This window comes from Diabrotica undecimpunctata, chromosome 7 (genome assembly GCF_040954645.1).
Source record: "Diabrotica undecimpunctata isolate CICGRU chromosome 7, icDiaUnde3, whole genome shotgun sequence".
In the NCBI taxonomy this organism is placed as follows: domain Eukaryota; kingdom Metazoa; phylum Arthropoda; class Insecta; order Coleoptera; family Chrysomelidae; genus Diabrotica; species Diabrotica undecimpunctata.
In genome coordinates this window covers 49988059-50000328 of record NC_092809.1, presented here as the reverse complement: position 1 = coordinate 50000328, position 12270 = coordinate 49988059, and the positions used below count along the sequence as shown (strand labels likewise).

The following is a 12270-nucleotide window of genomic DNA, read 5'->3' as shown; positions in this document are numbered from 1 at the left end:
AATGTTACACAAAAATTAATAGTGACATCCGCAGAGAAATTTTTGAGAAATACTGGAATGTTGGTAGTTATGATCTTCAAACATCATTTATTACCGCCTTGGTTCAAGAAAATTTAGTTAAAAGACGAAGAAATCATATTCAAGGTAGTCATTTAAGATTGCATTCAAGAACATACACGATGAATAGGTTTACGGTGTGCCGCGATATGTTTGTAAAAACCCTAGGAGTATCCACGAAACGCGTAAATACAGCACTTAAAAAATCAAGAGTATTAGACTTAAAAGATAACCGCGGTAAGCATCAACATCATAAAAGGTTGTCTGAAATGAAAAAGGAAGAGGTTAAGGCACATATTAACAAAATTCCAAGGTATAAATCTCATTACCGACGAACTCAAACAGATAGAGAATATTTACCTACTGATATGACACTTGAAAAAATGTATAACTTATATAAATCAGAAAACAATAGTCCTGTAAGCTTCTCATATTATAGGCGTATTTTCTACACAGAGTTTAACATTACACGTAAACCTTTAAAAAAGGATACATGTAATAAATGTGATACTTTTTCTGCAAAATCAGCGGCTTCAAATATCGTTAGTGATGTAGAAAATTTTAACCAACAACATTATGAACACTTGGAAGCAGCCGAAAAAGCTAGAAAGCAAATGAAAGAAGATTTTAATGAAGCAAAATCTAATCAACTTGTGGAAACTATAACATTTGATCTTGAGAAAACGTTACCAATGCCAAAAATTCCAACCAACATTATTTTCTACAAGCGACAGATTTGGTTGTACAACCTCGGGATACATACAGCCACCACCAACAAAGTCCACTGTTTTATTTGGCCAGAAGGTGTCGCTGGACGAGGATCGCAGGAGGTTGGATCTTGTTTAAAAAAGTTTATAGATCTCTATCTAGGCCCCGAGATCAAAGAAATTCGTTTTTGGTGCGATTCATGCGGCGGCCAAAACCGCAACATTAAAATATGTTTGTTACTGAAGCATGCCTTACATAATCACCGTACATTAAACAAGATAACAATAAATTTTTTGGAATCGGGCCACAGTTTTTTGCCCAATGACGCTGATTTTAGCGATATAGAAAAAGCCATAAAATTTCATCAAAGATTGTATGGGCCAGAAGATTATGCAAATGTCATGAGAAGCTGCAGGAAAAAAAAATGCAATAACAGTGAACACCATGACTACCAATGACTTCTTAAGTTCAAGTACTCTAGAAAAAATGATTGTCAACAGAAAAACCGATATTATAGGACAAAAAGTAAACTGGTTGTTGGTTCGAAAAATTAAAATCGAGAAGGAACGTCCATTTAGTTTATTTTTTAAATTCTCACATAATGATGATGAACAGTTTACGGAAGTTGATTTAAAACCAAAAGTTAAAGGTAAACCACAGCTGTCATTAACAACTGACTTGGAGCTATCATGGCCGACTGGAAAACCTATTTCTACGCCCAAGTTAAATGATATTAAATCTATTATGCATTTGATTCCTGAAAACGAGCAAAACTTTTTTACATCATTGCTTGCTAATGACGCTATTATAGATGATGTAGATGGTTATGATGGTGACGTTGATTTTGAGTTTGAAACTGAAAGTGAATAATGAAGCAGATTTTGTTAAAAAGTTCTATCAAAAATACTAATTATCATTTTTTTCTTTTCTTTTACCTTTATTGATACCTGTTTGTAGCATTAAATATTGTTTTTACGTTTTTGTACAAGGAACCACATTACTTTGTTGGAAAATAAACGTGTTTTATTTGGTGACTTGACATTTTCTTGTGTTTCCTGAAACCCACTCGTTGTTACTTTATCAATAAAAATATTTTGTGTTTCTTTATAAAAAAATATTCCTATTTATACATGGAACCAAGTGACTGGTTCTTTTTAAAATTGTATAAAAATATTGAAATTTAATTTTTTAAAAAGGAACCAAGTAGCATATTTATTTTATGAATGATATTTTTTAAACAACTTTCAGACAACAGAAGTATAAATTACCTATACTAATATTGGACGTGACCTACAATATCTTAAAATAACCGTTGTTCAAAATAATCGATTCTAACTGATGACAAACAATTTTGTTGATTTTCTCAGCTGTTACTTGATGGTGCTTGGTTCCCTGTTCTATATCTACATCCAATTAGTGGTGTGTTCCGATATAAATGTTACGTTTATCTTACAGATAAGTAATCGCAACATAATTTGACGTGAAAAGACGGATACATTTTATTCTATGAATCAATGTCCATCCTCCAGATAAATATCTGTCAAATAGAACAATAATTAATTGGAGGTGAAACGACCGGCCCGTTTATTATTTTAAAAATTTAAGTTTGATAGTTTTATTGATCCTAAAATATTGGCTGCAAATTTGGTGATCGGTAAAAAATATAATACAAAACTCGACCTTTCCCAACAAATGCATTACCAAACTAGAATTACGCTGGTTTTTGTAGGTAGATCAATTTCATAAGAGGACTTTACGCAAAAGTCCATTTTACTCCAAAAGACTTTACTCCAAAATTGACTTATTTGTTATGAAAATTGTTCAACAGACTAAAATATCATTTTGTTTACGTTTAGCCTTAAATAGGAGAAAGTTAAAAAAATTTAATGGAGTGACTGTAGATAGCAATTCATTGATTCCCCCGTCGCATGGTGACGGTCAAAATCACTAGTAAATAATATTTAACTGTTTAGATAGTTGCCGTCGTTGTTAATTTTTTTCACTCTAAAGACGACTTCTAGGGTTAAAGTGATTAGCTTTGGAGAAGTTATTGCCATCTTGAAAAAATATTGTCACCTTGTCAATTTTTTTGTTGTATATCTATTTTATTTGTTTTAGTTGATTAAATCTTAATATGTGTGTCATCTCGATATTTTCCAAGGAATTGATACCCATTTTAAGCCCATCAGTATTTTTCTTCTTCTTCTGGTACACTCTAGTACTAGAAGTTTGCGATTAGTACATCAAAATCTTCTCTATTCTGCGTCACACTTAGTGATTGTTGAACATTCATGCTTGTTCAAGCTCTATATTGCAAAGCCATGATATTGCTCTTCTGCCTACGCCTCTGCCTCCGTCTTCTATTTTTCATTCAGTTATTATATTAGTCTTAGTAAGTTATATTTGTCATTTTTGATTATGTGGCCTAGATACGAGTTTTTCCAAACTCAAACTCGAAATTTAATGTTATAGGTTTTGAATATTAGGCTCTAACAATGCAAATTCTATAGCTACCGGTCAATGGAAGTAATAATTTTATTGATCTTATCGTAAATCGTAAAAAATGGCAAAAATCGCGTAAAGTTTATTTATTTAACAGATTTATAGAAACTAACTTCATTCGCGGCAAAATGCAAAAATTTTTTACGAAAGCTGCACTCTTTACCTTTAAAAGCCATTTTGATTTTTGTCGATAGGACATTCTGATCAACAGATATCGAATTTTTACCGTCGAGTTGATACAAATATTATTTTTCAACCCCTACGATAGGGGTTTTAGGTGGAAGGCGGGGGAGGAGTGGCAAACTTTTTTGTATCTTTTTATGTCCCAAAGTTGACATTATCAGCAAAATTCAGCTTGTTCGTCATGTTCTTAGAGATCAAATCTTTGACGAGTGGACTAAATTATGCTATAATTTTTTTTTTGCATAATTATTAATATAATATATTTTTTATTATTTTCAGATCAGAAAGAAGAAATTAAGACTTGGAGAATCGTAAGTTTTATTTTTCAGTATAATATTAATATTAAAGAAAAAGGCAAAACTATATATATTTTTTTTATTTAAATTAATGTGTCTTGGAATATATTATGTACTGCATATGGTTATTTGATCGGGACACCAGACAGTTATTGCTATGGCCTCTAAATTGGTAGTTAGGATATATTGTATAGAAAATAAATCATTAGACACGAAGAAAGATGTTCCTCCACTTGTTCTTGTATACGTAGTCCGAAGGAAATGGTAACCTTCAAAATTTTTAAGATCACGTCTATGAGTTTCCTTGAAATTGGTTTCTTGAAGGCAGATAATATCTGCTTTTGTATTATTGATTAATTGTTGTAAGCGTTCTAAGCGAGGGTAGAACCCATTGCAGTGCCACTGCACTAACGTGAAAGTAAAATATATTTAACATTGAGAACGTTGAGAGGTTAGAGAAGAGTCGGTTAGATAATGTTCATCATTATTTGTAAATTGCGATCTTGTGCTTCCAATTTCTGAATTGTCTATATTAAGTCGCTGTTTAATTTTCTTAGAAACTCTTGTAAATCTATTCTTGATTTTTCTATCTTCCAGTGAAGGGTATATTCTAACAATGTCGTCGAGTAGTGATCGAACATTTTGAGTGAACTGCTGTGCTTCTTGAAGGGGGTTATTACTGCCAAATGAGTTTTCCAGAATGGCAACAAAATTTTCAACCGGTAAAGAGAATAAGTTTGGATTGGTTTTATGCTTTTTATGCACTTTTGCATCGGGTGAAGGCATTTTTATGTCTTTGATGGGTAAGTTAATAAATGTGTTTGTTTCTTGGAAGGTAGAATCGCTGAAGTCAGAACGAGTTCGTTTCTGACCAGTGGTAGGAGGACGAAATTCATTGTTTGCGGCAATAGAAATGGTGGATATATCGACAGTTTTTATCTGTTGACTGGGAACCGTATTTTGTGTTGTGTTTGGTGGTGCCATATTGTTTGATATTGGGGTAGCAGGAATAGGGTCAGCTGGGGACGTTTGTTCATTTGGGAGAGGATTGCTAGGGGGATTTTGACAGTTATTTGCTATATGTCCATGTTTTTTGCATAGAAAACATGCTATTTTGTCGGTGGAGAGAAATATTCTGTACGAATTATTGTCGAATGGAATTATTAATGAAGTTTCAATTTTGAGGCTATCTGTGGTTGGAGTAACGTATACCTGTCTTCTGAAGCTCTTAATATGCGTAAATTCATCACCGGGGATTCCAGCTTTAATATATGACACTGGTGAAGCAAGTTGAAGACCTAGAAGGTGTTTTTCTATAATTTCATGAGGTATTGATGGACAGACGTTGGAGATTAATACTCTTTTGGCTGGGATAACCAGTCTTCTTACGGGTAGTTCTATAGAGTTGATTGTAATCGTAGGGTATTCTGTTAAAATATGTTCGACAAGTTCAGGATTTGTTAAGTAGATACATATCCGATTATTGGAAATTCTTGAGGCGAAGCATATGTTTTTGGGGCTAACAATGTTACCTATGGCTTTGACGTAGTTTGGTTCAGCATGTATTAATATGGCTTGATCTTTTTTGGGACATATCGGTTTGGGTTTTGACATAGTAGCAGTTGCATATGAATTTGGATTATTACTGATGACGTTGTTTCCAGACATGGTGTTGCTAACTTTAGGAGAACATTGATTTAAGTTGTTACTCATGTAGTCAAAAGTAACTATTTTTGGTTTTCTTGTAATAAAGTTTCGACTGATAGGTAGCAATTGTAGCGCATATCTGTATTACTGGTTGCCTGGCTAATACTTCGCCGAACCAGTCCTTGATAGGACTGGCTGACTGACTGAGGACTGACTCAAATGTGACAAAAAATGTCAACACAGCTGAATGTTTTGGTTAGAAAAGTATTAATAAACAATTTCTTACCGAATAATATTACAGCTCTTGATGTTAAAAACTCTACACAACAATTACTAATTACTTTTTGTTGGTTAAATACCTACTTTTAAAAACTGGAATTTACCGCGATAAACAGCCAATGTTTACACTGATTCACAGAGCGGTATGTACTCGTTCGAATGACATGAAAAACAATATTAATATTACACTTTATGAGGAGAATTATGTTATATTTTCTATGTTTCATGTGTTTCACTCACTTTAAAGATTATTCGTCACAGGTAGCCAATCCATTTTAATATTTTTGCTTCACTACTGTCTATTGTCTCTAGATTTAGTTAACTCTTTACCATAATTTGTTCAATAATTATAATTATTAATAATATTTCCGTTGACTTCAACACCTTCTTGTGCACCATCCAGAACTCTTGCAAATATCTTCTCTGATTACAGGTTAAGTAGTAATTACGAGAGTATACAATCTTGCCTATACCGTTGCTGAAACGAACTTGTTCCGGGCACATATTATATGTATGTTAAGAATTATTGTTAGAAATAAATCATATATGAGACTTATCAGTAGAAAGTCATTACATTTTTTGCCGTTGTTGGATTTAAACGCCGTCTACACTCTTTCTCAAGTTCTTCGAACAAAGTGTCGAAGTGAAGTTAATCGAGGCGAGGTGACTCTCGACATACTCGTGAAGTCGAGTAAAGTAGTGTGACACTTCGTATTCGCATTTCTGGCCCTTTGACTCGGACGCGAAAAACCGACACAGAACGTAAGTAGAACAAGGCGAAGCGAAGTCGCATGAAGTACCTGTCTACACTCTCGTACTCGCTGAACTTCGATCAACTTCGCGAGTAGTATAGTGGCTGCTTTAGGGAGAGGTACAAATGTAGATGTTAACCAATTTTTAAATTTATTATAATGTGTTCCCTTTTGTCTGTGAATACAAAATGAATGATTTTGTATGTATTTTTTCCATTCGTCGCTTATTTCTTCTAATTTTGTCAGAACCCTGTCATCCATGCTTGTTAATATGGCACACTGTCTAATATTTCTATTTCCAGATAAATAGTTACTCTATTTTCTTGTGGAGGTTTGTTATCATGTTTTTCCTTTAAGTTTTTTATCTCTTCACATGTTCCTGTAAGCCACTTCTCTTTTGCCTACACTATCTTCCTTCTTATTTGTGTTGTCTTATCAAATTTATCATATCTAATGTTACATTAGTCATCAATGGGCTTTTTTCGCTGTTCTTTTTTATTTTTTAGATTGTCTTCAATTTGTTTAATATTTTTAATTCAGACCACAACTGCTCAGTCTCAGTATCGGGTGTCTCGGCTGTTGGAACATACACTTGTATGTTCCGCCGAAGCACAGAAGAGACCCTGCTTATTGCAGAATTACTCTTACACACAAGCTGGGACGGACACGGCTTATATATTAATCTGTATAACATTTCCAAACTGTTAATTTTCCTTCTGAGTCAAATATAATATTTTCTCCTCCGTCCACCAATGTGTTACCTTAATTCTTTAATTTTCTTGAATGCCTGAAAAATGGTGATTAACAAATAAATCAATTTTAGATCAATGTACTGGTAAACATTAATTCAAAAAATCGTGGAACATATAAAACAAAACGAGCGAAATCTATAATAAATTTAACTGAAAGAGATTACAGAATGCTTTTGAATTTTACAGAATTTTACTTGCTCAAATGTAACTAAATCTCTGACCTACTGTTAAACTAGTTATATCAAAAAATCTATTATAATAAAATTGGTGATTGGAAACATGCATACAATATAATAAATTTTTGAATGTATAGACATAATTGGGCGATTCGGTTTTATGGTAATCAAATCAAAACATTGATAATCAAATATTTTGCTGGAATGTTTATATTTGTTTGTACCGCGTTTAAACTCTTTGTTTGCTTGTATATTATAAAAGTATAGACGCTTTGCTGATAATTTTTTAAATATACCTTGAGACGAAAAACAACAATAAAAACAACAATCGGTTGAAAATACAAATATTTTGATAGAGTTGATAAAAAGCAAATCAATAAAATAAGCTAGAAACAAATTAAACTTATGTCATTCATATTTAATTCAAATTATTTTAAAAATCTCTAAAATATAAAACATTAGTATTCCTTTCAGTTCAATTTTAATTTATATGGACAATTTAGTACAGTTTTAGTATTCTTCACAATATGCAGTTGAATACACAGAGTTCTATTAAATAACTCGAGAGGTCGAGTATCATAGGTATAAAGTTACATAATTATATCATAGGTACTCCCTGTGATACTATTAAGACAAAATTGAAGCCGGCTATAGGGCACTATTTTTCGACGGAAAACAAATAAATAAATAATAAACAAGAATTTGAAAATTAAACTCAATATAAAAACAAATCTAAGTATAAGTTAAAAATGATTATTTTTCGGTCAGGAGATTATTTTACTTTAAATTTAAAAAAACCACAAAATTCCACGGAAATATTACGGAAAACAAGCGAAATTTCAAACATTGTTTACATTTTTTGCCCCCTTATTTGTGGACTCCTAGCGGACAACAGGCACACTAAACTTTAAAACTCTGTTTCACTTATTTTCCCCGAGTTGTATATCCACTTTATTATTACTACATTTATGGTTTAATATCTTCCTTTTTAATGATAATTATTATGGTGTTTTTGTAGTCAATCCCCTGTTGGTTATCCAGTACTACATTTAAATCGATCCAAAACGTCAACTCCGTGTTGGTCAACAAAAAGTTCATATAAATCAATGTCCTAGATATTTGTAAGCTTGTCCAAATTTTAAAATACTCTTACGTTATTTGAAATTATTGAAAAGTAAGTAAATATCTTGATCCATGTTAAATCTTCACGATTTCTGGATACTAAATACTTCATTTTTTTCTTAAAATATAACAGTCACCCAGTAGCTTATAAAATACGTTGTATTTTTGTCAATAAACGATAAAATCCTTAAAAACGCTTGAAAACAAGTTTTGACAAATTTCTTTGACCAAATTTGAAAATTTAAACATTTCCGCTATTTGTTTTATATTCTTAAGTGTTTCTACAAAACTGTATCAACAAATGTCATTCTGAAGTCACAAACTTCACTTATAAATAAAGGCCAAACTGTCTAGAAATGGTCAAATATAAAATGACTGCAACCACAACATGTATATCAAAAAGGGAGTCATCAAATCACTAAGTGATAGAGCCCAAAACATCTGCTGCATTTTAGGAAGAAAAATATCCTACTAATAAAGATTTTATCAAAACCATAATTATTCATTGTCATTTATCGTTTGCAAGATTGCCGAAAGGAAACAAAAAACACCAAAAACAATCTATAATTGCCGAGAAGAAGGAATTTGAAGTTAACAACAGTAATTAGCTAATGCCTACAAGATCGAGGCCAAGTAAGTCAACTGTCAACTTGGTAATTCCACAGACTGATAATGTATAAACATTTATAGGTTAAGATCATTAATAATTTTTAATTTAAAACTATTTCCGAAACATTAAAATAAATATAATGCTTTACTAACACACTATCACACCGTCTCAGAGACGTCTCGTTTTTTTGGCCCCCACTATTTACTTTTTGTTCTGAAATGTAGTAATCTTTAAAAAACTATGTTTTGATATATATGATCAAAACTATGCGAAACAGACTACCTGATGAGTTTTTGTGAAAAAATATATAAAGAAATTACAATAGCACGTGTATCCCTTAATTATTGTTGATATATTTCTATTTGACTTTGACCTAATAAAAAATATAAGGGAAATATAAAAAGTCGCTTATTGCTTTAATAAGGATACAAAAATATCCGAACAGATTAGTCTCTGACACTCTGACAGTGAAAGTAAACATAGGCCTTTCTTTTTTTTTCTTGAAGTGACAAAGTGAGCAATTTTTTTCTAGCTTTTCAACTCGCACTTGATCAATATTTATTTCCTTCAAACGAAGATTCGGAGTCGTGATCGCTCTGCCTTTTCCATCGAGCAAAAAGACAAAAGAGAGAATCTAATCGTTATGAAAAGGAGAAAAAATTCATAAAAGTTGCCTCTTAATATGGCGGACATATCCGGAAATGCAAAGGCGCCAAATTTAAGACTGTGTTAAAATATTATTATAATCACTATGTTCCAAACTCTTAAAATACTTTTTTAACACTAGAGCATAATAAAGTTTTAATTAAATAACGATAATAGTCTAAAATGTGACACAATTGTTAAAAAACTTAAAAATATAAATAAGCTTTCATGTGACAGTTGGGACAAACAATAACATAACCCAACTAAATTTGATTTCTTAAACAAGGAAAGAGACTCTCTTTCCTTGTTTAATGTGACCTCTCAAAATGGCACTTCCCGTCTAACAACATTTTTGCCCCCACTACCTTTACATTCCCTCTTCTGTCTTTTTGCTCGATGGCTATATCACTGTTATCGCTGCCAGCCTCTTCAAATCAATTTAGAACAACATTTTCAAAGTCTTTTCACCGTATTTTACTCACTTTGGACAATGGGATTCCTCATTAATTGTGTGCGCATAGTTTCAAAACTAATGTTGACCTTATACCTATGTGCTGCTTGCGCATCGATGCTTGATTACGTACCGATATGTACTTAAATTACAGGAATGGCACACGATGAGAAATGGTGATGTTGGAAGACATTCTGTATCCAGTGGTGTGATACCGTCTGTGAGACGGTGTGTTAGTACTTAAGGGTTAAAATGTAATTCTATCATTAATATCAATTGTGGTTTAATTCAATATAAAACAATATTTAAAATAATAACTATTTTTTCTTTTGAAATCAGTAATTGAAAAAAAATATGGGATCTGTCCTGGGTCGTTTTTTACGGCAACTGGTATATATTTAAATGTATCATTTTGTGATATAAATAACTGTTTTTTCCTTTACGAAATACACTCACCTGGTATAATCTGACCACAATATTTGATCAATTACGTTTCCTTCATCTGTTTCTGTATTAGCCCAATAAACAGATTTGTCTTGTTACACCTGTCCATTTATTAAAAAAGATGTATCTGTTAATAGAGTGTGTAATAATTATATAGGCTGCATTGTATAATGGGCAAAACGTGTAAATAACTCACCGCAAATATTACATAAAATATTTATTGGTTTGTGTTTATACATAGATGGACAACATTTTCAACAGAATTCGTAGTTTATGTAAATTTGGATCGTTATTTCGATAATAAAATTGATTATTTGTTGCGTTTTTTGTTATATTTCGCTATTAAAAACTTTATTAACACTGAAAGCGTGAAGTAGTTAATACCATTTAATTAAATTAACACTGGCCAGTGTCTTGGATTGATTTCCAAGCGTAAAAGCCTTATTTTTGGTCGTTTGAGCTGGACATTAGTAATCATTATTTTTTAGTCTGAGCAGAATTGAAAACACGAGAGCCACTATCATATATCTAATTTTTTCGGTCCAGTCTCTCATTTCGTTGATTTCGTTTTTTTTGTGAATTTGATAAACTTCCTACACATTGTTGTGAAATTGCTCTAATTCATCATCTGATTTGTCAGAAGTTGGATCAGAAACCAGCACTATATTTAAATCTGCTGAAGGTTCTCATAACTTGAGAGCAATTACTCAATCATTAATTTTCATAAAACCTTTTACATCTTGTACCGTTGAGGATTTTGGAACTATTCCAATACTATATTCTTGTCCTCTATTCGTGAGAAGTAGAAACGATTTCATTTAGCTGTTATCAAACATCCTTTTCCTTTTCATCTTACCTCGCTCGTATTCTAAACATTCCATTTCAGTCTGTCCAATTCTTTCTCAGCATTTGCTAATTGTAAGTTTCATGTAACTTATTATTCGCAAGGAGATTCTTAGCATAATATGTTGGTTATATAAAGCCTGTGAGGGACTAGGGGCAATATTCATATTTTGCTTTACCATGATAACTTGTTTGCGATGTTAATATTATGATTTCTCATTTGCCTTTCATATATTGCACAAACATATATTTCATTTGCAATATATGTTTTAGATTTATTCATCCACTTTTGAGCACACGGTTCCTCAAGTTCCTCTTTTGGATAGTAGCGTGAAGAGTTTATTTTGGCTTACATTCGGTGCACATTTGCATTAGCCATATAAGTTATTGCCTCAAGTGTTACACCGAGGAGATGCAGATTGGGATTTTCTCTTCATTAAGATCATGATCCGAAGTCATTTCCTAAAACTTGTCAGTACTTTTATCTGTTACTGTTAATTTTAATTCATTGTACATTTACTTTTAAAATTCATGACGCAAATACAGTTTGATTTTGAATTGAAATGAAATTGATGAAATTGTTAATTACATATTAGTTCCTAATTTTTCATTGCTAATGTAAAGTGTGTTAATAAATTATTAACTATTTTGCTATTAAATTAAGCTTGATATTTTTCTACGCGTGTAGCACCTAAAGAAAACATTTCCTGGTTTTTCATTAATATAAAAAATATTTTATTCAATTCCTGCAAAAAGTTTATGTATTAGACGTGTTGTTTCGCCTGACGGCCTCGATGGACGAT

General features: G+C 31.9%; 1 protein-coding gene across 4 annotated transcripts in view; it reads left to right on the top strand.

Annotated features, from left to right (window-relative positions):
• The window catches only part of LOC140445313 (uncharacterized), a 450063-nt gene that overhangs the window by 192184 nt on the left and 245609 nt on the right, over positions 1 to 12270 (top strand). For all 4 annotated transcript variants that reach the window (XM_072537281.1, XM_072537283.1, XM_072537279.1 and 1 more), the window contains one exon: positions 3730 to 3761. The gene's annotated coding sequence lies outside the window, so the exon portion shown is untranslated. The remainder of the gene's footprint in view (positions 1 to 3729; positions 3762 to 12270) is intronic.